The sequence below is a fragment of the Capsicum annuum genome, chromosome 5 (assembly GCF_002878395.1).
Source record: "Capsicum annuum cultivar UCD-10X-F1 chromosome 5, UCD10Xv1.1, whole genome shotgun sequence".
NCBI classification, from domain to species: Eukaryota; Viridiplantae; Streptophyta; class Magnoliopsida; order Solanales; family Solanaceae; genus Capsicum; species Capsicum annuum.
The window spans coordinates 145,783,108-145,810,358 of NC_061115.1; positions in this window are offsets into that span (position 1 = coordinate 145,783,108).

The following is a 27,251-nucleotide window of genomic DNA, read 5'->3' on the forward strand; positions in this document are numbered from 1 at the left end:
GTTGAAATGGGTTTTTTTCTGCCTCTCTTTACCCTTTGTATTTGCAAAAAACCATTTGATGAAGAAGCATGTTTTTCCCATTATAGAAAAGAGACGATTAGGGCTGAAATATCATTGGACCAGGTGTCCTATTCAGTATAAGCAATACCTGGAAGTTTGTTATACAAGAGGAAAAAACTATATAGACACATATACTAGCTATACTATACCATGAACAGCAAGGGACCTGGTCCCTTGCAGTTAGCTATTCATTATCAAAACTACATATAGAAATTTCCTCCCGTTTTGATAATGAAAAACCAACCATACAAATTTGATCATATCAATGTACATTCGTCATATTTAATCAGTGTGATTACCACTCTAAAGATGAATATTCCTCTATTATCATTCTTCCACCATCATAAAACACAAGGACCTGGTCCCTTAGTGTCGTTTGTAACAAAAACTCTAAGCATATTTTCTTCTCCTTTCATTGTGCACCATTATTCATTTAGTTCATTTGCATACTGCTCCCCATCATTATACACTTCTCCCTGTCATTATGCATGACATGAGCTTCAATACAAATCTATATCATACATATCCACACTTGGACCTTACAAATAAAGTTAGTATTACCCCTTTGGGCATTATTAAAAAGGATTCACAGTAAACCAAGAGTAAATATAAGAACATATTAGTTAACTCATGGTCACTAGGGCAACACTAACATAAAGAATAACTTTAAACTAGGACAAATGAGGCACATAAGAAAAATTCATTCATTTTCAAAATATAAGTCAGTACCAGTATAATTATACCAAATTAACACATAAATAAACTGTCTTCAAGAGACAACATAACAACTAAAATTAGACTAACACAAGATTAATAAGAGGAGAAGGATAATAGGGCTTAGGTAGAGGGGGGTTTGGGGGAAAAGACTTAAGCAACTTATCCATTCTTGTATTTTCAGCAATATAGGCATCCAACAACCGTTGAGTGAGCACTTTCACTTCAGTATTCAATTCTTGAACTTCACCAGTTAGTTCTGCCACTTTTTCCTGAAGTTTTACATTTTTTTCTGCAATTTGATCAGTGGCACCTAGTCCTTCAGAAGACAACTTCTGATTCTGCAGCTTTAGGTGCACTATTTCAATATCTTTTGCAGACAACTTTATCCTTATCTCTTCCATTTCTATTCCTAACTTCTCTTAAATAACTATAAACTCATATATTTGAGACACCGATCTAGTTTTTCCCTCTATGCTTTTATTCTCCACAAGAGTTGTTAGACTAAACATTTGCTTGACTATTCCAGGTGTTCCCTTAGTTCCATCCTTACTATAATGTTCAAACACCTTGTTAAAGAGATATCTATATGGTATTCGATCTTTTTCATGAATCACTTTATTAATATGCTCTATCATTAGAACAAAAAGACTTATCAATTCAAACTTTCTTAAGGATTCAATAAAAAATAAGTCAACACTGAAGGCAATTATTCTTTTTTTAGACCTCAATAATAGGACCTTATTGATGAGCTAAAATACCAGCTGATACTCACTTTTTAGAAAATTCTTTTTTCTCTGTATCTGTTAAGGTCCCTCTAACCTATGATTCTTCAATCATGAATTCTGTAGTACTATATTGATTTACTATAGTTCTTACCTCTATAATAGGTACATCAAAGATTTTTCCAAGTGTTTTTTCATCCAGCTTAAGAGACTTTCCCTACATTTGTGTAATCAAACTCAACCAATCATCTGTTAATTCCACTGAATAGTAAAATTCTCTCACCTCACCTTCAAACATAATGGGAATTGGTCTTTCTAGCAAGTGTAACCAACCCTGGTGCCTCACATACTCTACCAGTTTTATCATCCTGAGTTTTTCAAAATTTTTTGGATCAAACACTCTTCTAGACAGAAGCTTCTATGTTCTCAGGTTCCCAATCTTTCTTTCTTTAGAAATTTCTTTGTTTTCCTCATTCTTTTTCTTTCTTTTGGGATCACTAATTATCTCCTTTTTTTTAATTAATTTTTGTCTTCTTGGGACTAGATCCCTCAGAGTCTTTTCCTTTCTAGACAGTTATATGTTTCTGTCTTATTCTAGTAGAGCTACCACTCTTTGACTTAGAGGACTTGGTCCTCTCATAATCCTCAATTTCCATTCTTCTTTCTTTAATAGCTGTAACAACTATTGAACTCATGTCCTCCCCTCTCTCAATCTCCACAACTTTAATATCTTTTTTCTCTTTTATTCTACTAGTTTTCATGAGCCTTCTTCTTTTTCTGGTGGAAGTCTTACTCTTTTTTATTTCATCTACTAGAAATTTCATCTTAGACCCTCTAGTGTAGTATGATCTAGACACTTTCACCTCAAAGTCCACTACTTTCTTATTTTCTGTACTTCCTTTTAGCCTTTTCACAAACTATCTCAAAGATACTTCATCTTTATTTTTCTCATCGTCATCACTTGCTTTCTGTTCCTTTTCTTTGACAAAGCTTTCCTTAGTATCATGTGTAAGCAAAAGAAAATTTTCAGTCACCCAGTTCTCATTACAAAAAAATTAACAATTTTTTAGTTATTTCTTTACCAAATAATTGAGAAAAGATAAGGGTTGAATCTATGGGAATAGGAGAATTAGGTGTTTGAAATTTTTTAGAAGTATCAATCTTTTTGAGTTCTTTTGACAACTCAGGGATATGAGAGTTTTCATGCACTTTTGATCTTTCCAAAGAGTGAGAAATCTCAATTTGAGAGTTTTCCTGTCTGATTGCTGACCCTAAGCCTCGATTGGAATCCTCTATCATGATTGTGCACTTGATATTCCACACGAGAGAAAAATCACACACGTTGAAAGTGTTGTGGACTTGATATTCCAGTGGAAACTCAATTTTGTAGGAGTTGTCATTGATTTTCTCAAGTAATTGGAATGGACCATCACCCCTCGGCATCAATTTAGACTTTCTTTAAGATGGAAACCGATCTTTTTGAAGATGCACCCATTCCCAATCTCCCGGTTCAAGAATGAGTTTCTTTCTCCTTGTTGGCCCTTCTTGCAATTTCTTGTTTTTTCTTCTCAAGTCAAAGCCGCACCTTCTCATGTTACTTTTTCATAAAATCTACCCACTTGCTTCCATCTAAGCTAATCATGAGATCACTTGGCAAAGGCGTTAAATCCAAAGGGGTAAGGGGGTTGAGGTCGTATACACACTCAAAGGGAGTCATTCCCATATTTAAGTGTATGACACAGTTATAGGCAAACTCAATCAATGGTAAGTGCTCCTCCCAAGAAGTCATTTTTCCCTTAACCATGGAATGTGGCAGCACCCAAAGTCCTATTTACTACTTCTGTTTGGCCATCAGTTTGTCGATGGCAAGATGTAGAGAACAACAACTTGGTACCAAGCCTATCCCACATGGACTAATAAAAGTGACTTAGGAACTTAGATTCCCTATCACTCACAATGGTCCTCGGAACACCATGCAATTTGACAACATTATCAACAAATAAAGAGGCCACACTAGGTGCATCATCACATTTAGAGCAAGGAATAAAGTGCATCATCTTAAAAAATCGATCGACTTCAACAAAGATACTATCCCGGACTCGTCTAGTCCTTGGCTGCCCCAACACAAAATCCATAGATATATCAAGCCAAGGATTTATAGGGGTGGGCAACGGGGTGTACAACATATGAGGTAGGAGCCGAGATTTGGCTCCTTAGGCCATAAATAGTGTTTCCAAGTGGCCAAGGCTCTAATTAAGTCATACAACTCTAAATCATACGTGGAGTAGTTTAGAGTTTCTCCTTTGAGCTTTTCGCTAAAGTAAGCAATGGGTTTTAAATTTTGCATCAAAACAGCCCGTATGCCTACTTTACTCAGATTGTACTCGACTTCGAATGTCTTAACAAAGTTAGGCAATTGTAACAAAGGCTCATAAATGATCATAGCTTTCAAAGCTTCAAAATACTTAGCTTTCTTGTCACCCCACTTGAAAGGTTGATCTTTCCGAATGACCTTCGTCAAGGGGGCGACTATGGTGCTAAGTCCTTTGACAAACCTTCTATAAAAACTAGCCAACCCATGGAAGATTCTTACTTCTCCAATGGTTTGTGTGATTGGCCAATTTTTTATAGCATTTATCTTGGATTCATCCACTTCAACCCCTCTTGAACTAACAACAAAACCCAAGAAAACAACTTCATTAACACCAAAGGAGCATTTTTCTAGATTTGCATACAATTTTTCCTTTCTACACACATTGTAAATGTATCACATGCTCATCGAAAGACTTTCTATAAACCAAGACATCATCAAAGTAGACAACAACAAAATTTCCAATAAATGGATTCATAACATGATTCATTAGCCTCATAAAAGTACTTGGAGAATTTTTTAGGCCAAACTAAGTCTTGAAGAAGGTTTTTCATTCATCATCGAGTTGCATTCTTATTTTGTGATAGCCACTCCTTAAATCAATCATGGAAAATAAACACGAACCATTTAATTCATCAAGCATATTATCTAACCTAGGGATAGGGTGATGATATTTTACCACAATATTCTTGATGGCTCAACAGTCCACACACATACGCCACGTCCAATCTTTCTTAGGCACTGTAGCACTAGAATTACGCATGGACTAATGCTCTTCTTGATATACCCTTTGTTGAGGAGTTCCTCAACTTGACATTGCAATTCCTTGGTGTCCATAGGGTTCCTTCTATAAGCTGACTTATGTTGCAATTATGAGCCCGGCACAAAGTCAATTTGATGCTCTATTCCCCGAAGCAGGGGCAATCCTTGCGGAAGTTCTTTAGGAAATACATCTTCATAATCCTGCAACACATAAGAAATCAAAGGAGAAATGGAAGAATTAGTGAGGTTAGTGTTAATACAATGAGCCAAAAGTAAAATAGGTGTGTCCTCATCATGATCCACGAAGAGTTCCTTATTTCTAACCAACATCACCATGTTTTCCTTCCCTTTTGATGTTGAGGCATCCTCAGATACCCCTACTGACCCTCCTATGGGTTCCCATCTTTTTTCTTTCTTTTCAGATTTCTTTCCCTTTTTCTTCAATTCTCTCATCTTGTGATGCCACTCATTTACTTGGGAAGGAAAAAGATGATGAAGTATGACCTTTCGCCATCCTTCTTAAGTGTATATCGATAGGACCTCCCATCGTGTTTGGTATACCTATCATATTGCCAAGGTATACCTAATAACAAGTGACATGCTTGCATTTGTATCACGTCACAAAGCACTTCATCATGGTAGTTTCCCACCTTAAACTGTATCATACATTGCCTTGTGACCTTTAATTCACTATATTCATTCAACCATTGCAACTTGTAAGGACTAGTTTGCGGTGTAGTTGGCAACTTCAAAAAGTTTACCATAGCAACACTGACAACATTTGTACAACTACCACTATCGATCACCAAAGTGCACACTCTCTCTTTTATAAGACATTTAGTATGGAATAGATTTTTCCTTTGACTTGGGTCATCTATTGCCTTACTAATCATGACGCGCCAAACTACAAAGTTTGGAACCACACACTCCCCTTCTTGCGGATAAAAATCTTCACCAACATCATCATTATCATGTGGTCCATTCTTAGGTGCCTCTCTATATTGAGGATCGGCCTCATCCTCCCCCTTTTAAAGACCTACCTCCTTACCAAGGTAATACATTCCCCCTTCTCATAGAATCACATTACGTTGATTTGGACATTAATTTGCTTTATGCCCCGAACCTTGGCATTTGAAACATTGAAATTCTTTTGGGTTAAGATACTTGTGAACTTCTTGTTATAGAGGAATTTTGTGGATTGTTTTCGGCTCGGGAAGCCTTGTAGTGGTGGTTTGGACTTGGTTTTTGGGCTAAACCAAAGAGGATTGTCCCCTTGAATTGAACGACGGCCTCTCTCTAAGTTCCCCTTAAATCTCAAGAGCTTCTTGGAAAATACATTCAATGATATCAAATTTGTGAAGTGTTAAATGAGTGAAGATATCTTTTTTCAATCCACACTTGAACCAGATGATGTATTGACAGATTTGTTCCCCACGATGATCAAGCTTCAACATGAGTTGTTGAAACTCATACTAATACGCCATCATACTTTTGTTACCTTGACATAAGTTGTACAATCTATCCAGCAACTCATGGCGATAACTCTCTGGAAGGTACCATTATCTCATCAAGTACCTTAATAGAAACCAAGAAGGTGGCCGCCCATCAACTAATTCATTACCAAACCGCTTAACGTACTCCCACCAAGTGTTAGCATAACCCTCAAATTAAGCTATGGCATAACAACTTTTCTTTTCTTTCAAGATATCATTAACTTGGAAAAATTTGTCACAAGCCGATTCCCAAGATAAGTAGGCCTCAGGGTAACTTTCTCCTTTAAGGATTTGCAGGCTTCACTTGATGGTGTTGATGCCTACATCTCTCACTTGGTGTTAGTTTCCCCTTTCTCCATACCCTTGGTATCTTCTTTGATCTCCATGACCCCTTTCATCTTCTCCTACCTCATGTAAACATCATCAAAGGCTACTTATCCTTTATATCCCTCTCTACCATATTCATCAAAGTGGGCTGGATAGTTTTGGACATTTTAAACTTGATTTGGAGGAATTGGATTTTATGGAGATGGTGGCCTTTGGTTTAATGGAACTTGGAAGAGAGAGTTTGGATTTATTGGAGTTACTTGATGTCCAAGTCCCTCTTGTAGAACTTGAGGAGTTTGGAAATGTATTGGTATAGTGGGGTCACGATATGGAGGGAAATGAGTGGTTTGGCTTGCGGCATTTAGTAGAGCTTGGGGTGGATTTAGCATTTGGTGCAATGTTTCAGGAGTGATGGTTGTGGAGGAATTTCTATCATGTCCACTTGAAGAAACATGTAGAAGATTAGAAGGGTGAGAGTTCCTTTGACTCTCCACTTGTTCTAATCTCTCACTAATAGCCGATACATCCCCCTTTATTGTTGTCAAATCCCCTCTCACGGCTCCAACTTCCATAGTCCACCTTTCAAGTGCTCGGGTAACGGCCTCAACAGTGACCCTCATAGAGTCAAGAACATTAGTATCCACATTTTGGGATGTAGTCCCTTCCATTGTCAAGGTATTACCTACAAAATCAGCAAACAAGTTAGTGAAAAAAAAATCCTCTCCTCACTTACACTCTTTGGATCACCTCACACTTTAGTTCCACAAGTGTTATAAATTGGCTAGTAACCCATGAATCCTTAAGGTATGAGTAAGATCTTATCCGAAGTGGATTCCTTTTTTAAGAATCAAAGAATTCTCATCGGAATAGAAAAAAAAGTATCAACGTATTCAAAAGATAAAAGCACCCAAGTAATCATTGACACAAACAAACGGATTCTAAGGACTAATTGACAACCTAGTAGGAATGTACTAGTTTGTTAATTAGTTCTAGAACCAAGTAAGGAAACCAAGAATCAACAATTAGAAACAAGAAAATATCCAAATTTGAGATTATTAGTGATGTGGAAGTAGAAATGGTGATGTGGCTACATGTAATTGGTCTTGGTCCCAAATAATTTTTTTTTTTGTCAGAAATCTGAAATTTCAATATTCACACAACTTTTAATGTATGACAATTGGTTTTGGAGGGAAATTAAAAGTCTTGTACTCTTTTTCAACTTTTCAAACTCAAAAAGGTGAGATTTGACTATACTAATCCCACAAAACAAGTTCCTTGATTTAAGAAAAAGTGGTTAAGTCTAGGAAGTGATGTGTGCAAGGCTTCTTACCAACAACTTTATAACTTTTGTCTTACAATCTTTTGGATCTATTTTACACTTTTGTTGTCTTAAGTTGTAAGAATAGATGAATAAAAATAAGAACACCACAACAACCTTCAAGAACAAAATATCAACTTCTTCAAGAACACAACACAAAACCACCAATTGTCATCAACAAGGTACAACCTACGGCCTACTTCAAGTCACCAAAACAATGGTCAATATTATAAGCTCAACTTTAGATCTAGAAACTTTTAGTGTTTGTGAGAAAGAAACAAACACTAGAAACACACTAAAAAGGTAAAATAACACCTAGATATAAACACACAAATACCAATCTCGTCCAAGACAACAACATGGACTGATTTCTTTTTTTCTTTTTCTGGAATTTTCAAATTTCAACAATTTTTTTTATTTTGAATTTTCGTCCAAGGGAGCCCAAGATTGGTAGTGTAGGAACACAATCAGCCTTGATTTGATACCAAATGATACACTATAATGTCCACAATGCAAAAATCTAGCAACAATAACAAGATGAACAAACTAATACAAGAACAACAAGTTGAACAACAAGTGCTAGTGAATCGTAATAAGACACACATGTCCTTACTAGGCTTTAAGAATCACGTTTTTAGAACAAGATGATAAAGTTTTCAACAAGAACCATAAATTCAACAAGGTGCTAGTGAATCGAAAGAGCTCCACACGGCTTCACTATACTTTAAGATTATAAAACACAATCTTAACAAGATTACAAGAATATAGTAACTTGAAATGTAATATTCAAGAGTCTAAGAACCCTAAAAACAAGAGAGGACACTAAAACTAAAAAATATTAAGACCAAGTTCTTACTTGGTCCAAGAGGTACTCTATGACCTCAAGATCCTTGTTTCTAGCCATGATACAATACAAGTATCACTCAACTTGTGAGTTTTCAGATTTGGGTCTTCTCCAATGGAAGAGAGAGAAGTTCCAATATTACAAGTGTTTATGTCTTAAATATTATGAAAGAACTAGCTACCAAATAACCCTAATATTGTCTATTTATATTGCATCATAAATGAAGGATTACTGACCAGATTGCCCTTTCCATGGGGTGGCCTTGGAGTGTAAGTTTATTACACTTCAAGGCCCCTCTTCACACTTAAAAACATTTAGACCATTAGGTGGATAAATCACCAACTCACAAATGTCCATTTCCATGAGCAAGCCTTGAAGTTTTTGTAACTCCCAAGCTTGGCTACGTGTGAATAGTCGTGAACTTGTTAGACAGCTTGATACACCCGTATCAACTGTGATGCCCACATGGTGGCTTATTTGAACATTATTATCAAATTTGTTGATTATTTCATTTTGATGCGTAAGTGGGGGCTTGTGTTGACCTTATTATCTATTAGAGAACTTATTCTTACTTTGATTCTTAAGTGGGTTTATGTTGACCTTATTCTGTCTTATTTGGTATTTTTACTCTTATGGTGCCCATGTTTAAGTATTAAATGGGATTTTATCAATATCTTGAATTGATTTAAAATTCTTTTACCATGAGGGTGCTTGTATCACGATTTACTCAAATTTGTCTTTGGGATTACTTATGCTATTATTCAATTGAAAATCATACATTAATGATTTTACAAAGCTTATGCATACTCATTTATCTCTATTTATCATAAAACAAGTACTACTATGGAAATTGGATTCTCTGTGAAAGAAATGAACCATTTTATAAAATGAATTGATAAACATAAGTGTCAGCAAGATAAATTATTTAAGATCCTGATTGGTATATTGGTTGCAAACCCCCATAGGTTCTCTCTTAGAGCATAGGGTTTAATGGTGTATATAGTGAGACATTCTTGTATCATACTCATATGATGTATCATTCTATCATACATATCTGATACATTATTATAATCATCCCATCCGATGCATCATCATTATGATACTCATTTATTTGGTTTCATAGTATTCACTTTTCTTATGTCTTCCTTGATAACTGATAGGTATAGTGAGTGGGTATAATTTTGTATTGGTAAAAGTTTTTCTCAATCTGAGTTGGCATTCTTTTATCGATAATAAACCTGATTATATCTGATTTTATCATGAACCGAACCGGGGACCTGGCCGTGATGAGTATTTCGAACCATCAAGGCCTGAAACACCCCTTATCTGTTTTCTAATCATGCACATGACTTATATGAAAAATAAATGCGTAAGATACACTATATAACGGAAACATGGTCAAGAATCATATGAAAATAATAATGGAGAATAATATCCCACAATCTCAATCAACATCTCTATAACGTTTGCGAAATCTCTACTACATGACTGATATAAATATCTATCTGAAACTGGGACAACGCCCCCAGCAGACCAATAACTAATCAATGATAAATGAAATTGCCAGATATCAGGCCTTCCAAATTATAGAAGGCTCACCAAATGACTCTGCGAATCTGTCTAAGGAAATCTACTGATTTTCTGAACCCCTAGACTGTGCCTCCGAACTTGGGAGGGAAAGGGGTTAATACAAAAGTACTGGTATGCAGAGATATAAAAACAAAACATAATATTTTTATAAAATATAGTTGAGAGCCATTATAAAGAAGTTTCATATCAAATTATTTGAAAACACATGGGCATAATGGAATTGTTTTAAACAACAATGCAATGTAACTGAGCTAGGTGGAATACCTTATATATCACATTTACACCAATTGTCAAACCTCGATTGCCGCCGATATTAGAGTATGAGTGAGGGGAAGACATACAAGATCACATAGCAGGGTGTCTCGACCCAATGGTAGTGCACAAGATCACAAAGCAGGGCTCCTAACCATAGTCCCAATTTGGGAATGACATAAAGTCAGATACGTAAGATCACAAAGCATGGTACCAAGTTCCCATGTCGGCAAAAATGGTTTCTAGCGATGAGCCCTTCCAGTCAAACGGCTTCTTCGGGCATCCACCAATCTTGTGTAAAATCAATGTATTCAAATTTCATCTGATTCAATCACATATCATATTTTGTAGGGTATCGTCATACCTGACTTGCAAGTCATCAATATCACATCATTACTTCATGAAACCACTATATTCATCATATTTCAACATAATAACCCTCTCTTTGCAAGTCAAAAATCATATCCACTTTCAAAATAGTTCATGTCATGCTTGTCAAGATAATTTCAAACAATTTACATAATATAAAAATTTCAAATAATTTTATATTAGGAGAGGGATTTCATACAATTCATGCTGTCAAGTTAAAATATTTTGAATCACAAGCATATGCATATATAATATATCAAATCACTTCGGAAATAGGCCTAAAGACCAAATCAATATCATAAAGATGCTTGAAACATATTTATATTCATAATTTCAAAACCTCCATTTCTAAAACATGAATTTTTAAGCACATGAGATTTTTGAGATAACCCCACGTACCTCTATATGCAAATATCATAGGTGTTTCTTGAAGTCTACGTTACGGGGATTTCAAATCTTCAATTTATTTTGAAACCCCATGGTTGGATCTTGAGTTATTGGGGTTTTTATTTTAAAAACCTAAGGGGTGTTCTTGAGACAAAATTTGAGAAAAGAATTATATTTTGATGAATTGGGGGCTAAATATGGTGTTATAGATGAAATTTGGGTGAGGTGAAATGACTAAAATGCCCCTAAGAAAACAAAAAAATTCGAAACTGTCCCTAAGTTCACAAACAGACAGGATGAAGTAAAATGGTTATAACCCCTTACTCAAAAGTTGGATTTGGATGAAACTAGTTGTATTGGAAAGAATACTCAAAGATATTTCATTTGATAGGTAGCAGCTCTCCCAGTTCATTACATTCAAAGAGTTATGATCATTTGAAGTTGACCCTGAAATGATGAAAACTGTGCAATAGGCTATGCGTTTTGCTACTGTTTTGAAATCCAAACGCAGCCTTATGCATTCCAAAAAATTTTGAAACTTATTCGATATGTATGATGAGCTTGTCCAGTCATAACACAACTTGAAAATCTAAAAACAAATGTCGTGAAAGTTGAAAAGTTTTATCCCGAAGATATCCAGCTAAAATGACTCTAAGTCCTTATTCTACTTCGAAAAATATTCTAGTTATTAGCCCCTCAAACATAACACTAAAAATGAAATCAACTCGAGAATTTTATGGAGCATTATGATAGGAGTAGTTACCAAACGTATGTTAATAAAGAATAATTCAGTTTGGGTCTATATACGTAGGAACGACGGTCTAAACTCTAGCCCAAAAATACGAGGTGTTACATTATCTCCCCCTTGGGATCATTCATTCTCGAATGATGGGTAGGAACATATTGAAGCTTAGAGGTATGGAATAACGCGGACATGATATGTTTCTCTAAGAAAGAATGCACTAATCTAAAACATGACTATAAGGCTGGAACTACTGATGTTCTAAATTCTTATACCGGACGTGCATAGCTGATGCATGGAATACACGACTGAAGCTATTCATAAGTTGAATTCTCATAATGAACATACATATATGATGCATGGATCGGTGACTGAGTTGTTCTCATGAACGCAGGACTAAATAAACTAATAACCTGAACTTTTTATATTGAACATGCATTTCTAATGCATGCATATCTGACTGAACTGACATATGAATGTATGACTGAATATGCAATGATAGCTTGTGTAAGGGTTGTAATAAGAGTCTATGCATGCAACTAAATGAGGTATCTCCCCCTTGGAATCCTATGTCCCTCTATGAATGCTCAATTCACTAAGATACTCGGGAAACTGAGGCGATGCACAAGGCACCTATGAATTGAATCATAACTGAACTTTTGGAATCTGAATCTAATACATGACGCATAAACTGATCTATAGTCGCAATTAATAGTATACTCTATCTTGGAATAGTAGCATGTTTGAGATTTCGGGTAGCATGAATAAATGAAACAATAAGAAAACAAGCCATGCGAATCTGCTTATTAAACTGACTTACTAACTAGCTAGACTGAATTATGCTGGAACTTCATACTTAACTGGAGTATTCTCTTCAACACTCTCTTTAAGAAAGTTCTAGTAGTAATACGAAGCCATGAATCTTGGGTATGGATTACACAAGACACCCACTAAGGAATCATCACAATGACACCACTCTATAGTATGGAATATAGACATATAACTCCTAAATTAGGATAGAATTACCAAACCTTTGGCAATACAACTTCTTACTTTCAAACTTAGAACACTTCTCGAATATCCCTTAACTATACTATTCCCTATAAATATCATATTCAGTCAATTCATCTTAAAATTCTCATATGAGCATTGACAAATTTTTTTTTCTACTAATGTCTAAAATTGCTTAATCCTTACACCGCGATCAAGCCTAGCTCTAAGTCACAAAAATACAACATGCTACACCACACTATTATTCTAAACCATATGATGCCACCTTCTATACATCTTTTAAAGATCACATCCTAAGCATAACATGCCTTACCACTTCAATGACTACTCTGAACTCTTAATATGAAGTCGCTAATGCATATTGCGACCTTTCACTACAATCTCAAAACATCATTCAAGCCTATTTTATAACCACATGTTGACTTCAAGGCAACAACCCATAAATACATACTTCACATAGTTTCTAAACTATTGTCAATATAACTCCCACGCGCTACCCTAAGACATACACACACAAACTTTTCCACTAACCATCACGTGTATGAAAGACTTGTCCCCAACTCTTACTTCATACTTATGGCCTTATCTTAGCAAGCATACTATGATCTTCTATCAATAAGAACATTTACATCATCACCACTATCATTGCATAGGGAGGGTCACTAAAAGGTTAAAACATAAGATCCTAAAGCATGAAAAGATTTTTATACGGGGCTGAGCACACTATAAAGAGTGAGTACATGCGTAATGAGTTGCATGACCTCAACTAGAGTTCATAACATAAGGAATGTGATTCCGACTACTTGAATGAACTAGAACTCATTATCTCAGAACTGGAAGAGTACGTAACTCTCTATCATATCAAGGAATCATGAACTATGATTACGAAACTAGATCGTAAGGCATGAGTAAGCATCCGAATAACTAAAAAAAAATACTGAGGTAGGAATGGATTGAGATTCACCCTCACTTTCTGATGTTCTAAATCATACTGCATCACTACTAGAATTTGAGAGCTTTACTTGGTCATTTGTTCTATTATCTCCCCCTTAGCTTCAAGTCATCATCTAGAGTTTGGGAGATCCCTTACCAGATTCTAACTGAACTACACTTACTGCACTCTAGGGTCTGAAAGAAAAAAAATGACAATACATGCATATCATAGACTTAACCCGAATGACTACCTTCTAGGATACACTCTATCTTTCCATAGCTACCAATAGTCATAGTATAATTTTTGCACACTTACTTCTATCGATTCAACCTTCAAAACTCAAACTTAGATTCTAATACTTAACATGGCTATTTAGATCACCATATACCATCTAACAAGTATTTCTCCACTTAACAATTCTATGGTACCACTAGCCACACAAATTATGTAATAGTCTTAGAAAAATATGCCGTAACCTCATATCACCTTGGCATACTTCTACACCATACCTACAATTTTTACTTCATTACGAATCAATTTAAACTTAAGTCATTTCATACACTGTTCAAGCCTATTAGATCACTTTCATATAACTAATATCATTGATCAAGAAATCATCATATCCATCTTTATGAACTTCAACTGGTCAAACTTAATGTCTAGTGCTAAACATGATTTTACAACCCAACCTTAGGCATGATTCTCACTTGGAAACCATGAAATAAACATCAAGAAACACTAGTACACTAGAACTTCATAACAACAATAATCAACCTTGACCTTACGGTCTTCCTTATCATAACTCATTAGAACTACTATTTCAATACATCAAGCCTACTAATATTTATTCCCACAAACATACATCATTAATCTCATGCCACTATTCTTACATCCACATCCTACATTAAATTTAAGCCAATGGTCTAGCATGAATCATCTACCACCAATGACGAGTGCAACATAATATACTAATCCATCAAATTGGAACATTCTATCCCAAATACTTCAAAAGCTACTACATACCTTCTCATAAGTAGTACTAGTTTACAACTACCAACAAAAGAAGGTCAAGGGGTAAGGTCACATAATAGACATGATCAACCTTAATCTTATATTATAACCCCATACAATCTTTTCCACTTATACAAATTTCTCACCTCATACTTACTCACTCAATCATGCATTTAGACTGCCTTCAAATTCCTCAAACAACCATGAGTCTATAACTATAACTTACTCAGTAATATAGCTATTTTCACATTCAAGAAACCAACAAATCACCCTGACTAACAACTTCTTCTCTACCTTATACTAAACTAACTCACAAAAACGAATTACCTCTTTACCAACTCAATCTTATGCAAACAAATTTAGCCATACATATATTAAACCAACGAAAGAACAACAAGTTGGACAATAAGTTGCTAGCGAATCTAAACAGGCCTCACATGGCTTCACTAGACTTTGGTTTGGTATTTTGAACAAAAAAATGAGATGGATGACAAGGCAACTATGCTAGTGAATTGAAAGAGCCCCACACGACTTCACTAGACTTTTAATTTTTTTTTAAAAAAAACACCATGATAACAAGATTACATATTACATGGGATAAAAAATTGACACATAATATACATATTTCTATATAAATAAAAATCTGAGTAAAACACTTCCTCCATAGAATACCATACCATTCACAGACGCTGCTAGCTACCATATTAGTTTATCACTATAAAAGGGTAAATCATCCTCAAACATCGGTTATTCAGCTTAAATATTCATTTACACAAAATCACCCTCACTTTGACTTCTAACTTTGTAACTTTACATCACCAACTTCTTGGTCCAATATCACTACCAATAGGTCATGAAAACAATAGTTTAACTTATGCTACTATTCGGGTGAAAATATAGTTCCAACATTCTGCTATACATTGTCCACATCTGTAACAAGATTTTAAGAGTAACTAGATACACTTAATACCTTAAGCTGGAATACACGATTCCATTAGGATCAATATTTATATCAGAATCAACACATATTGATGCACTAACAGACTCCTATCGAATCTTTGCACAATTTTTAAAATCTTATAGGACTCAATTAGAAAGGACTATATTATATAGATTCAAAACTTTTTGCACTTAAATCAGCCTAATAATAGGACATGTCTGAGAACATCAGAGTAAGGAACGAATTTGGGATGAATTTACTTTCATATGGGCGACACCATAGCATGAATTAGAGCATGAAGAGGAACATTCTGACTCTATTGCACAGACTAGAATATGAAGAAAGAGAGATATTCCTAAATGCCTAGTAGCCTCCTGCTTATAAGTGTGGCATGCTACATACCAATAAATAAGACTCTACCCGACGTGATTTTGTAGACACCCTGAGACCATGAACCATGCTTTGATACCAAGTTTGTCACGACCTAAACTGGGGCCCTGGCCGTGATGAGTGTTCCAAACCATCAAGGCCCAAAACACTCCTTATCTATCTGGTAATCATGCACATGACTTATATGAAAAAGAAATACGGAAGATACACTATATAATCAAAACATGGTCAAGAATCATATGAAAAAAATAATGGGGAATAATGTCCCACAATGTCAATCAATATCTCTATAACATCTGCAAAATCTTTACTACATGACTGAAATAAATATCTATTTGAAAGCAGGGACAAAGCCCCCAGTAGACCAAAAACCAATAAATGATAAATGAGACTAGCAGATATCAGGCCTTTCAAAATATAGAAGGCTCACCAAGTGACTGCGAATCTGTCTAAGGAAATCTACTAATTTTCTGAACCCCTAGACTGTGTCTCCAAACCTGGGAGGGAAAGGGGTTAATACAAAAATATTGGTACGCAGAGATATCAAAACAAAACATAATATTTTTACAAAATATAGTTGAGAGCTATTGTAAAGTAGTTTCATATCAAATCATTTGAAAACACATGGGCATAATGTAATTGTTTTCAACAACAATGCAATGCAGCTGAGCTAGGTGGAATACCCTACATATCATATTTACACCAACTATCAAACCTTGGTTGCCACCGAGATTAGAGTATAAGTGAGCAGAAGACACACAAGATCACACAGCAGGGTGTCTCAACCCAATAGTAGTGCACAAGATCACAAAGCAGGGCTCCTAACCATAGTCTCAATTTGGGAATGACATAAAGTCAGGTATGCAAGATCACAAAGCATGGTACCAAGTTTCCATGTTGGCAAACACGATTTTCAGCGAAGAGCCTCTACACTCAAACGTCTTCTTCGGGCATCCATCTATCTCATTTAAAATTAATGCATTCAAATTTTATCTGATTCAATCACATATCATATTCTATAGGGTATCATCATACTCGACTTGCAAGTCATCAATGTCACATCATTACTTCATGCAACTATTATATTCATCATGTTTCAACATAATAAACCTCTTCTTACTAGTTGAAAATCATATCCACTTTCAAAATAGTTCATGTCATGCTTGTCAAGATGATTTCAAACAATTCACATCATATGAAAATTTCAAACAATTTCATATCAAGAGAGGGGTTTCATATAATTCATGCTGTCAAGTTAACATCTTTTTAATAACAAGCATATGTATATATAATATATCTAATAACTTTGGAAATAGGCCTAAAGACCAAATTAATATCATAAAGATGCTTGAAACATGTTTATATTCATAGTTTCAAAACGCCCATTTTTAAAACATAAATTTTCAAGCCCATGCGATTTTTGAGATAACCCCACGTACCTCTATATCCAAATATGATAGGTGCTTCTTGAAGTCTACGTTGCGGGGATTCCAAATCTTCAATTTGTTTTGAAAACCCATGGTTGAATCTTGAGTTATTGGGGTTTCTATTTTGAAACCCTAAGGGGTGTTCTTGAGAGAAAATTTGAGAAAAGGATTAAATTTTGATGAATTGAGGGCTAAATCTAGTGTTATAGACGAAATTTGGGTGAGGTGAAATGACTAAAATGCCCCTACGAAAACAAAAAATTTGAAACTGTCCCTCAGTTGACAAGCTGACAGGCTGAAGTAAAATGGGTATAAATCCTTACTCAAATGTTTGATTTGGATGAAACCAGCTGCATTGGAAAGAATACTCAAAGAGCCTTCGTTTGATAGGTAGCAACTCTCCCAGTTCATTATATTCAGAGAGTTATGATCATTTGAAGTTGATCCTAAAATGCTGAAAACTAGGTAATAGGCTATGGGTTTTGCTACTGTTTTGAAATCCAAACACAGTCTTATGCATCCCAAAAAATTCCAAAACTTATACGAGATGTACTATGAGCTTTCCCAATCATAAAGCAACTTTAAAATCTAAAAATGGATGACGGGAAGATTGAAAAGTTGTATCACGAAGATAGCCAGCTCAAATGACTCTAAGTCCTCATTACACTTAGGAAAATATTCTAGTTATTAGCCCCTCAAACATAACACTAAAAATGAAATCAACTCAAAAATTTTATGGGCATTACAATAGGAGTGATTACCATACGTATGTTAATAAAAATTAATTCAGTTTGGGTCTATATACGTAGGAACGATGATCTAAACTCTAGCCCAAAAATATAGGGTGTTACAAATTTACTTGAACTGGTTTACTTACCCAGTTAATTATTGCTATCTACTAGATAGTCTAGGACTTTTCTGAGTGCATGTTGATTTTGTTGATTTGGATGTTTGGTGAAATGGTTTTCACCATCATTTTATATTAGGGTCATTTGTTGATGATGCTTGCTTAGTATAAACATTTCTTACTCACCTTTTTTTCTTTTTTTGTAGCTCTATTTAGGTATTAATGGGTAACCTGAGTATTGATTATGATTCCCGATGTCTATTTTCTAGAGATTGAGGTAGCAATGATTAGGTCTCGGATCATACCCAGTTCTCTTCTTCTTTTATCTTATTCTTGTTCGTATTTGAGATACTTTGAACTATTTTATAGCATTTGGTATTAGAGAATTGTATTAGTGATAACTAGAGTAGGTATATTATGTTGATATTATAATTCATTCTTGTGTCATTTGGGAATTATTTCTATTTCTTACTTCCCCCTCTTCTCTTTTACTTCCATATAATATATTTAGTTGGAATTGAATTACCTGTATTGGAATATAATACCCCATACTTATCCTAGCTTTATTCAGCTCTTACTAGCATGCTTAAGGGACTTAAGGCCTGAAATTTTCACTAAGTATTGGGTACTTAGTCATCTTCAAGAACCCTAAACTTCAAGGATTTTTACTTTGGTCTTCCCAATCCTGATACATTAATTTTTGAGTTAATTCATGTTCAAGGATATAAGAAGTAGGTCTCGGGGGAGTTTCATATTTTTTGGACAAGGTTTGGGTCGTGTTTGTATTTTGATTCCAACAGCTCAAAACAATTCCTCTGCGTCGTGCTGAGTATAGTGATGTGCCTGTTATCACATCACGCCAAGCCCCTAAATGACATCCCAGTTGAGACTTTAATCTCTAAAGGGGCAATTAAGTCATTTACCCTCACCCCAAGTCATAAAAATAGAAGATTAGATGTGGTTTAAAGCACTATACACTCATTCTTTATCAAATTTCACTCCAAGAAACCCTAACCTAACTTTATGGAATACAAAACTCAATTGCATCCTCTTCAAGACAATCAAGAATCTAAGTTTTTAAATTTAAGAACTTCAAGAAGAAGCCTTCAAGAACATCTTTAAGAGTTCAAAGTCAAGTTTCTACATAAAATTAAGCCTAATAGGATATGTGGGATTATGAACAATGGGCTTTCTTAATCCCTTGTGCCCAAATTGTATGATTTTAAGATTTATTTCACTGTTTTAAAGTAAGGTTTAGACCCGAGTTTACATATTCTTGAAAGCAAGTGATTGTTATAAGATTTAAAGCTTTAAGTTGATCATGAAGGGCTTATATTTATGTTTTATCTTATGAAATTTCTATCATACATAAGATTGGACTATTTTGACTTGCTATTGTTAAAGTATTTTAGGATTGTTATTGGGCATGGAGTTTTGTTATGTATTAACTTAAGATTAAAGCCTGGGTTTTAAGCCCTAAGTTTAAGTATTGAGATTTCAAAAAGATCATGCTCTTAAATTTTATTTGAAAAGTTCATTTCAAGAATGAGTGGAGTTTTCTAGAATACTATGAACTTAAGTTTCTTGATGTTTTTATACCAAGATTTAAATAAAGATGGATCTTTTGATCCTTAGCTAAGAGATGGAATCCAAAGTTATTTATCTTGATTTCAGTTTAGGCAAAGAAGAGCATAACTGTTTTTCATTATTAACCCTTATGCTATTTTAAGGTTGATTTCCTACAGTATAAGCATATAAGTAAGAGAATAGTATTTAGCAACGAGTTAGGTATGATTCCAAGATATCATGCCCTAGAACTACGTGCCACCATATGTTTTAATACCCATAAGTGGGTTCAGTATAGTGATCACTCTAGTTTAGGTCCTATTTTGATGGCAAGGGTAGGACAATATTCTCCAGCGTTAGTTCTACCCTCCGTGAGTAAGACACCAAACTCCATGATAGCTTACATAGTGTATGTTGGTTAGAAGAACCTCCCTAAGAAACATTAAAAGTAATTTTTTTATATACTAAGTATGTGACTCACAATGTTTATTCAATATTCTTTGTTAGTCCTCTTTAATGATTTTCTGTTTTTAGTTTTATTCAATTTCAAGGTCAGTCACCGACACTTAACATGCTGTACATCTTATTGAAACTAAGTGTTATGGCTCATAAAGTTTGTTATTATGCACAACTATTCATGTTTATGATTTCACAGTACTTGTTTTATTCAAGCCCGAGATGAGCCATTTACACTTAGCATGGATTGTTTGAAAATCTAAGTATACATTGAGTTATTATTTTAATTATCTGTTCAACCCCACATACTCACTACATTCCAGAAGTAATTATCCATATATATGTCTATGTGCTACATTAACTCATAATATAGGTACCAGTTGTAGCCTACGCATAATAATCAGATAGTTACAGATTTCAGCAATATTTGATGAGTTCCTTTATTTCGAGAATTCTAGTAAGATTTTGTTCGTGTACTATGTTGTATTTTAATTTTCCATATGTATTGATTAGTGGTATTTGGAGGTATGTCCAGGCTATCTAAAGTTAGTATTGTAGAGGCATCATAGATCTCAGTCAGAGTCAGTCATGTAATTTTAGTTCTTTCCTCAGTTTTTATCAAATTATAAATTGTATAAGTAATATAATTCTCTCAGATTTTACCATGGTTATATTTTCACTCAGAATAACAAATATTTAATATATTATAATTTAGTTGCTCTTAAGTTATGCCTGTACAAGGGTTAGCTTTGGATCACTTGTGGTCCTAAGCACCGTGTGAAGTCCACGGGTAGTTCTAGGGTGTTACAAACTTTGTAATAGAACACAGATCTCAAGTTTCCTAGGGTGTCTATGAATCCGTGTCTAGTAGAGTCTTGCAAAATGATATGGAGACATCTATGCTTTTCTTTCAGAGGATACTGGGCATTTAAGAAGAGTTTTCTTTCTTTTATACTCTAGATCATCTAGTAAAGTTATTGTTTTACCAATTTGGTCGGTTTCTATATAACTCCATAATTATCCTTCCATACCCTTCTAGATAACCTGAGTACTAGATTACAATTTCTCCTAAGATAATGTTCTCAAATTTACTATCAGTGAGTTTTGAAGTTACACAAGGGGCATAATAAGAGCTCTCTAGTGTGTTATAAGTTCCTTAAGTTTAAAAATTCTGTCCTTACCTAATTGAGTTATTCAGTTAAGAAAGAATAAGATATGTATTCAGATTTCTCATTAACCTTCAATACACACAGTGCTCATGAAAGGAGATAGTATAAACCTAAAGTGTTAAACAGAGTTTGCATTTGAGGGATGTTATGACCTTGAGTGTTATGATTCATAACTGGTAGGCCCTTCTTATAGTTTGAAGTATGGGTTTAGAAGTGTAGTGACAATAAAGGTGGAAATGGCAATTAATCTAATGTATATAGGTAAAACTTTGCATTTGATCAAGTTAGTAGTGAGGTTATATATCCTCATATGTTAGTTTAGTGGAAGGTAGAGAAGAAGTTATTAGTTAAAGTGAATTATTGTTTTCTTGAAGAAGGAAAGGAGTTATTTATGGTAGTTATTGTGTTAGAAAAGTATAGGTCATTAATGAAATTAGTTAGGTGTTAAGTATTGTGAATTTATACTTCTCTTGAGGTTGCAAGGAGTTTAGTTAAAATTTATAGAGCTATCAATGAAATTGAGGTGTATAGATGGGTGAATAATAGTGATGTGTAGAGGGAGGATATGCTAATGGATTATAATAAGATAAGCCATATGATCATATGATCAACTATTGTTATTATGGGTTTCTAGTGTACTAGTGTTTCTTGCTGCTTTATTTTATAGCTTCCACGTGAGAATGGTATGCGAGTTTGGGTTGTCAATCATGTTTAGCACTGACATTAAGTTGAACAGTGGATGATCATCAAGGTGGAAGTAATGATTGCTCGGGATGTGATGCTAGCTATATGAAAGTGATCTAGTAGGCTTGAACAATATATGCAAGAGTTATGTCCATTTGTTCGTAGTTAAGCATGATGTTGTTAGTATGATGTAGAGGTGTGCCCAAGGTGATATGGGGTTATATTATTTTCTAAGGTTATTACGTGTTGTGTGTGGTTAGTTATACACTTGAGTTTCTAAGTTGCCGAAGGCTAGTTATATAGTATATGGTGTTCTTAATAGCTAAGTTAAAGAATTATGGACAAATAAAGTTGATCCTTTTTGGTATGACTTTGATTCTCATGGTTTAGGAAAAAATATAAGTTTAGAGAGATATGATATCAGTAGGCTATGACGGAAGTAGTATGGTTCATTAAAGATTTGGGGATATCCTTAATTAATGTTAGAATCTAATTTGGATCTTTGATGATTGAGGTAATAAAATTAAGAGTTGAAACTCTAGATGGTGAGAAATCTAGGTATGGTGATGCCCATGAATATTATAAGTTAGTAAGTGTTCAAGTTATTATATGATGACTATTGGGGCAATAGAAAGATAGAGTTGTATCTCAGAAGAAAGTACTACCAGTGGGTTTTACACTTTCAGGTGTAGTCTTTCAAGGTATGTTTATTATTTATGTGTATTGTTGTTTCCCATACTCTAGAGTATAGAGATTGTAGTCCAGTTTAGAGTTTAGTAAAGGGTTCCACAGACTTAGAATGATGGCTTAAATCTAAGGGTGAGATGATAGAACTAGTATCCAGGTTATGTTGTCAGATTTTGGTAGGGGTGTCAGTATGTTGTAAAATAGTTGTAACGGTGGTGATGCCCAACCCATTCTTATTTCAGTATTTGTAATTCATCTATTATGATATGCACTTATGCCTTACATGTAAGTTCCATGATCATAGTTCATGTTCATGCACATAATAGAGAATAATCTACTCTCCTAGTTCCTAGTATAAAGAGTTCAAGTTCATTAGGTAGTACGAATCATGTCCTAGGAATTTATGGACTCCAAACTTAGGTCATATAGCTCATGACTCATGTACTAATTCCTTACAGTATGTTCAGTTCTAGGTACTCATGTTACACTCTTAATGATCAGCAAAATATAGATTTTGCCATGTATATCCTTAGTTTTGATCTATATAATGAATCCATGTCATGAATACTCTATTCCTCAGGCCTCAGTAAAGTGTTAAGTTATGCTTCGTATCCTTTCATATTTCAGATCCTGATATTCTAACATTTCAGTGACCTCCCATTAGGTCAAGATAGTGATGATGAACAATTATGTAGATGTGAAAGAGTAAATGTGTTATGTTGGGAAAGATTGTTGTATGCTTATTTTATGTAAGCCAATAAGTTTGAAGAAATATTGAGGTGAAGCTTTGTGTGTATGACTTGGTTAGTTGAGAATATTTTAATATGTGTCTTCCTAAGAATAGTGCATGGAAGTTGTTGTTGATATAGGTATTAGATAATATGAGAAAAATTCTTTTATGGGTGTTTGTTTAGAAGTGCAATGTGGTTATGAAGATAGGCTTGAATATCGTGTTGGTGTATAAGTGGATGAATTCATTGCGCGTTAGTGAATTCCTAGTAAAAGGTTGAGTGTAGATGTTAGAGTGGTAATAAGAATTATTAATGAGATAAGAAGCCGTGAAAGTATAAACTGTATTGATTTCATGATTCAGACTAGTATTATGGTGTTATGTGTGAACTTTGAAGATTCGGGTAGGCTTGCATGTAGTCAGAGAATTTGGTTCAGCTTAGACTTCAATAGGTAGAGTTATTAGTACCCTTGTGAATATTTCCAGTAGTCTCAAATGAAGTGTAGTTTTGAAATAGAATGTATAGTTGAGTATAAACTTTTAGTATAATTCAGTCTATATAGCCAGAAATCTATTTTAGTAGTCAGATATAAAAATTTCTATAGTTTATCCATTTTTCAATCTAGCTTGTCATTGTATCGTCCTAAGCCCCTAAATGGCATTCCAGTTGCAACTTTAATCTTCAGAGAGGCAATTAAGTCATTTACCCTCACCCCAAGTCATAAAAACAGAATATTAGATATTGGTTTAAGCATTATACACTCATTCTTCATCAAATTTCTCTCTAAGAAACCCTAACCTAATTTCAAGAAATCCAAAACTCCATTGCATCCTCTTCACGACAATCAAGAATCTACATTTCTGAATTCAAGAACTTCAAGAAGCCTTTAAGAACATCTTTAAGAGTTTAAAGTCAAGTTTCTACATCAAATTGAGTCTATCAAGGTATATGGAGTTATGAACAAGGGCTTCCTTTAACCTTTGTGCCTAAATTGCATGATTTTAAGATTTATTTCCTTTTTTTGATATAAGGTTTATACCCAAGTTTACATATTCTTGAAAGCATGTGATTATTATGAGATTTAAAGCTTTAAGTTGATAATGAAGTGCTTATGTTTATGTTTTATCTTATGAGAATTCTATCATGCATGAGATTTCATAATTTTGACTTGATATTGTTGAAGTAATTTCATGATTTTTATTGAGCATGAAGTTTGGTTATGTATTGATTTGAGATTAAAGCATGGGTTTTAAGCCCTAAGTTAAAGTGTTGAGATTTTAAGAAGATTATGCTCTTAAGTTTTATTTAAAAACTTTGTGTCAACAATGAGTTTAGTTTTCAAAAAGACTATGCTTTTAAGTTTCTTGATGGTTTTATACCATCATTTAAAGAAATATGTATCTTTAGATCCTTATCTAAGAGATGGAATCAACAGTTATTTAACTTGATTTCAGTTTAAGCAAAGAAGAGCATATTTGGTTTTTATTATAAACCCTTATGCTATTTTAAGGTGGATTTCCTATAGTATGAGCATATAGGTAAGGAAGTAGTATTTACCACTAACTTGGGTATGATTCTAAGGTTGATTCCCCAGAACTATGTGCCACCGCAAGTTTTAATACCTATAAATGGGTTTGGCGTAATGATCACTCTAGTTTAGGTCCTATTCTGATGGCAAGGGTAGGACAACTTTCCCCAACATGAGCTCTACCCTCCATGGGTATGACACTGCACTCCATGATAGCTCACATGGTGTATATCGGTTAGAAGAACCTCCCTAAGAAAGATTAAAAGTAAAGCTTTTAAAATCTAAGAGTGTGACTCATAAGGTTTATTCAGTAGCTTTATTAGTTATGTTTTATGATTTTCAGTTTTCAGTTTTATTCAGGTTCAAGGTGAGTCACCTATATTTAACATTATTACAGCTTACAAAAACTAAGTTTTATGGCTCGCAAAGTTTATTATTATTCACTACTATTTATGTTTATGATTTCACAGTACTTGTTTTATTCAAGCCTGAGATGAGTCATTTACACTTAGCATGCATTATTTAAAAATCTAAGTATACACCGAGTTATGGTTTAACTTATTCATTCACCTCTACATGCTCAGTACATTCTAGAAGTATTGATCCACATATATGTCTATGTGCTACATTGTTTCATAATGTAGGTACCAGTTGTAGCCTACACATCATAATTAGACAGTTGCAACTTTCAACCTGCTGGTGATAAGTTTTCCTATTTTAGGAACTCCACTAAGATTTAGTTGGTGTACTGCGTTGTGATTTTCCATATTTATTGATTAGTGGAAGTTTGAGGTATGTACCAGCTACCTAAATTCAGCATAGTAGAGGCTTCATAGATTTCAGTCAGAGTCAGTCATGTAATTTAAGTTCTCTCCTAAGTTTTTATCAGATTGTAAATTGAATCAGTAATATAATTCTCTTAGATTTTGTCATGATTATATTTTCGCACAAAAGAACATCTATTTAATATATTATAATTGAGTTGCTTCTAAGTTATGCCAGTACAAAGGTTAGCTTGGGATCACATGTGGTCCTAAGCACTGTATGAAGTCTGGGGGTAGTATCAGGGCATTACAAACTTGGTACCAGAGAACAGAGTTCAAGCTTCCTAGGGTGTCTATGAAGCCTTTCTAGTGAAGTCTTACAAAATGGTATGAAGATGTCTGTACTTTTGTTTGAGAGGCTACATGGAATTTAAGAAAAGTTTCCTTTCTTTTATAATCTAGATCATGTAGTAAAGTTGTTCTTTTATAAAATTCTATCAGTTTGTGTGTAACTCCATAATTCCCTATCTCAAACCTTCCGAGATAACCTAAGTACTAGATTCTAATTTCTCCCAAGATGATGTTCTCAAATTTACTATCAACAAGTTCCGAAGTCATATAAGGGGCTTGAGAGGATCTCGCTAGTGTGTTATAAGTCCCTTAAGTTGAAAGCTTATGTCCTTATCCAATTGAGTTATTCAGTTAAGACAAAATATGATATATATTCAAATTCCTCATTAACCATTCAATATAGATAGTGCTCATGAGAGGAGATAGTATGAACACTATGTGTTAAATAGAGTTTGCATTTGAGGGATGCTATGACCTTGAGTGTTATGATTCATGAATGGTAGGCCCTTCTTATAGTTGGAAGTATGGATTTAGAAGTGTAGTGAAAAGAAAAGTGGTAATAGCGATTGATCGAATACAGGTAGATGAACTTTGGCATATGATTGAGTTAGTAGTGAGGTGATATATCCTCGTGTGTTAGTTTAGAGGAAGGTGGATAAAAATTTATTAGTCAAAGTGAATTATTATTTTCTTAAAGTAGGAAAAGAGTTATTGTTTGTAGTTATTGTGTTAGAAAAGTATTGGTCATTGATGAAAGTATTTGGTGGTTGAATATTGTGAACTTAGGCTTCTCTTAAGGTT